Source organism: Hibiscus syriacus, unplaced genomic scaffold (assembly GCF_006381635.1).
Source record: "Hibiscus syriacus cultivar Baekdansim isolate YM2019G1 unplaced genomic scaffold, ASM638163v2 tig00110332_pilon, whole genome shotgun sequence".
Taxonomy (NCBI): Eukaryota; Viridiplantae; Streptophyta; class Magnoliopsida; order Malvales; family Malvaceae; genus Hibiscus; species Hibiscus syriacus.
The window spans coordinates 2,139,163-2,143,932 of NW_024062688.1; the positions used below are offsets into that span (position 1 = coordinate 2,139,163).

General features: G+C 36.5%; 1 pseudogene; it reads right to left on the reverse strand.

Moving 5' to 3' along the window:
* Nucleotides 1–1,600: 1,600 nt before the first annotated feature.
* LOC120119239 lies at nucleotides 1,601–4,521 on the reverse strand (annotated as a pseudogene).
* Nucleotides 4,522–4,770: the final 249 nt, after the last annotated feature.

The following is a 4,770-nucleotide window of genomic DNA, read 5'->3' on the forward strand; positions in this document are numbered from 1 at the left end:
TCAAACTTGATTTTTGATTTCATTGTCCAAGCACTTGTTCGACCACAAGAGGGTGGGAATTCTGCCACCTACACTTGTAATTTGAATAGAAAATGGTGTGATTGTAGTCAATTTCAGGCCTTCAGATACCTATGCGCTCATGCGGTTGTTGCATGTATGCATGTCAATGTAGACACAGTCATACGTTAATGATTGTTAGAGCTTGCATATTATACGCAACATATATAGTTGTGAATTTAAGTATCTTTCAAACGTTGCATATTGTCCACCAACTATTTTTGAGGAATGGTTGCCCAATCCACAATTACGAAGAAAGTTAAAGGGTCGTCTTGAATCTAGTCGAATTCATACTGATATGGTTGATCTGCAATGAAAGCAAGGTGTACCAAAGCTTTATGGCCACTGTTGAGGTGAAGGCTACAACAGGAACAAATGTCCACATCTTCCAAAATATCGACTGAGTCGATAAACCTTCGTACTTGTGTTGCTTCAAATGTGTCTGTTGTACCTGTTTTGGATAATTTATCAATATCAATAACCATATATTTAACTAAACTCAAATTCATACATATATTTATAACATTTTTTCAACAAAATAAACAACTTCTCCTCTTCTTCTTCCTCTCGATAAGTCGTTTGTTGCGTCAGTTTTCTAAGTCTTCATTCTTCTTCTTATGTTGATCAAGAATCGACTTTATTGACTTTTTCACTCACTCCTCATCTGAAGATGAGTTTGAATCTGAATCATCAATATTAGAGCAATCAGAAGCAAAATAATCTTTCGAAAATTACCTAAAATATTCTTCCCACAACTGTATGATTCAATTCACATATAACTCTATCAACTAATCCAACTCTTTTATAGATGAGATACTCTCAAAATGACTATTAGAACTCGTCACGCCCACAAGACGAGTTCCAACGGTTATAAAACGACTATAATCCAACGTAACTCCTCACCTCGAGGTGAGGAGTTCCAACGGCTTTTTTTCATTTCTAATTTTAAGTGTATTACTTAAAAAATTATTAATATTTTAAAGGAACTTATCCCCTCGAGGTGATGAGTTCCTTAAAAACCAATAAAATAACACACTTGTAATAAATAAATAATATCTCATTGAACTTGTCACCTTGAGGTGACGAGTTTCCCCTGCACTGTAGTGAATGTCATAGATCCCTAATTCAAAGTGTCCTAAAACCCTAAATTTTAGTTTTTAATGCCGGTAATGGGCCAAAAAAGCCTGCGTCAGCCTACCGCTGTACTAAATCTACCAGCTCTCTTGGCGGATCAGCAAAAACAAGTTCGGATCCAATGATTCTTCCACGAGTCATCTTTGTCAACAACTCCGCCACAACGTTCATTTATATTTGGAAATGCTTCGCAACAGGGCTCTAATAGCAGCAACAATGACATTATTCGATAAGGCGCAAGATGTATGATTAAGAACCTGTAAGATTTCAAGATTATTCGTCTCTATCTCCCCATTCGATAGCAGAGTCTCTTGGCGTGACACAATGCATCATGTATCTATAATAGCTCTGCAATCAGCACAGGGCAAATGTCAATACTCTTCCAAACTCAAATAACCATGAACCATGCTCATTTCGAATCATTCCACCTGCAGCGACCAGAGTCCTTGCCACATAATGCACCACCAGCATTCACTTTGACCCAACCTGCCTGTGATTTTTGCCACAAACTATGATTTCTCACATGGCTGTCAAAACGTTGTCGAGCTTCTCCACTAGTGATAATATCAGTCACCATTCGTTTGCTCCTGAAAGTAATGCTCTTCTTTTCCAAGATATTCTCATCAAAGAGAAAACTATTTGTTTTCTTCCACATATTCCAACATACAACGAAAAATAAGAGATCCCAAATTTCCTCTGTTAATTGCAAAGTTCCCTTGGTTGCGTAGATTTACCGATAACTAATATGTCAATGGCAAGGATACAAATTCATCCCTCTTGTGACGTTTAATTAGGATGGTCCAGATTAATCTAGCTGATTTGCAGTTACGTAGGTCATGTACCACATCTGCATCACCATTTTTTCATATACGTCATAGGCTCTCATTCATCATCTGTCGCGGACACGTTCTACATTCGTTAAAATTCTTTTCTTCTACACCAGCCAAAGAAAGACTGATCTGTTGTGGAATATCCGTCAAACGAGTGACCAAATAAATATTTTACCCTTGAAATTAATACAATTAATTTATCACCCATTCCTGGGGCGTTGGAAATGTCAAACACGATTTCGAAGAATTCAAGCCAAGCCTTATAAATAGATAATTTTTACTGGCTTATGTTGAAAGCAACATTTGTAAAGCACAGCAAATGGTTAATAATTGACTAATACTCTTAATACCATAAGCATATTTAATTAATATAATGGCTCCAAAATCCCCTGATTTATAGTTAACATAATACATGAAAACAGAGTTTTGCACACAAACTCCTATAAAGAAAACAAAATGCACTAGTAACATACCAAGTTTAGCCATCTTCCTTATTTCTTTCACTTCTTCTTCACTCCCTTGTAATAGTAGTCAAAAACATATCCAAGTTAGTACTGTTAAAACAGATGCTTTATAATCCATGTTTCTAACTTTAAGTGAATTAAATGTTTTGTACAAGCGTTCAACATGGGTACTATAAAAAAAGTTCAAAATTCAGATAGCATAAACATCAATACAACAACATTATTGTGCATCTTACTCGGCCTGTTGAGGTGCCGATGAAGGTGCTGCCTTCATGCCAGGTCCCTGTATCATCAAGAATCCCATTATTAAATTGCAAATAACTAAGCAGAAGCAACTGATAAATAATGCAAAAAAGCATGGTTGCAAAAACCAAACCAAAAAGTCAAACAGGTTGAACCTTCAGTTCCAAGTTAAACTGGTTGACACATAAGATTCAGTCATAAAATATATATATATATATATCATAAAAAATAAAAATAAAAACTAAGAAAAATATTTACAAAATCTAATGATTTTCTAACGGTTCTGGCTTGTTCTCTAATTTTTTTTGCATCAACATATATAACTGAACCACCAGACCAACTGGTTCACAGTTAGGTTTAACTTGCATGTCCATTCTGGTTTTAACAACGTTTTAGACATGCTATTAGACTGGCCTGTGCTCTGGTTTTTACAACCTTGAGAAATAGAGTCAAATCAATCTTCTAGACATGGTATGAGAATCATGCAGTATTTTGGTGATGCAGCAATTGACACCAAAATATAAGCTTGGTTTGTCAAAGGCTCAAAGCTGCTATGTTCCAATATGAATGCTTTCTAATGCTTTATCATAAAGCTATTTTTTCACACAACATAGAAAATTTGCATGCATTCATTGCAAAACAGGAAAAGCAAAAACAGACAAATACAACATCAAACTTCAAACATTCAAAGCTTAAAGGTAATCACCTGTGCAAGGTGCTCCTCTCTTCTGGCCAGTTTTCTGTCCCTGCTGGCCTTGTTCTTAGCACGCTTGTCCTCAAACTGGTCAGCAAGTGTCTTTTCTCTCGCCTTTTCAGCCTTGGACTTGTGGATACTTTCCATCAAGACACGCTTGTTCTTGAACACATTACCCTTAACCTTCATATACATGTCATGGTATATGTGCTTATCAATCTTCTTAGATTCCCTGTACTTACAAAGCAAACGCCTCAATACACGCATTCTCCTCATCCAAAGGATCTTTGTTGGCAACCTTGCCTCCCTGGTACCCTTCCTCTTACCTGAAAGTATTTAGAAGACATTATTCGTTGCTTATAATGAACCTCAAGGAACAAAGAAACCCTACCATAAATCCAACAGGGTAAATATAGGCTACTGAAATAGCATATCAATCTTTACCATATCCCGAGTGTCTGCCCTTCCTCTTGGCTTCCTTCATTCTCTGTGCACGATAGCGAGTGAATCTTGGTGGGCTTCCTAATGATAAAGCCATCCTTCACCAGTTTCCTAACGTTCTGCCCTGCAAACAATGATCAAATTATTAACAAACGAATAGTAACCTAAACAGAAACCTACATCTTGATTTACATATAACATAACAAAAGTGTAACAAACAATGGACTAAACTCCAAAATTCAACATCAATAGCGAGGCAAAGAAAGTCATGCAGAGCTCCTAACCAAGAATAAGTATAGTTTCAGAGCTAAAGTCTTATAAGTATAGCTTCAGAGCTAAAGTCTTATCATTTCCATTTTAAAATTTTCCGAAAAATCTAGCAAACACTAAGCGATCAAAGAGAAACAATAACTTCAAGGATAACTCAGCTAAACCATATCTAATTAACAGAATTGAATTTTATTATTCGAAATGAATTAAATACGTAAAAAGCTACTTACTGGAGTTGGCCATGGAGATTTCGTTGATTTCATTAGGATCGAGCCAGACCTTGCCTCGACCGCACTTGAGAACGCTAGCGGCAAGCCGCTTCTGGAGCTTCAAAGAAACCATCGGTGCGTTTCCTTTTTGTCTCTCCCGGCTTCTTGTGTCACTATAAATGGAAAAATCGAGGGTTTTTGAGAAGAAAAGGTGGGCGGTTTCTATAAGAAAGGTCAAAGATGTTAGGGTTTTGGGTGTTGAAATAATCAAATGGGTTGGTACAGTTTACTTCCGATGGACTAGGATATGGGCTTTTCTAAAATCTACCCAAAATAGAAGGATAAATTACTTAAATAGTCACTCAAAGTTAGGGACGAGCATTCGATTGAGTTGAATCGAGTAAACCAATTTGAGTCATTAGAATTGA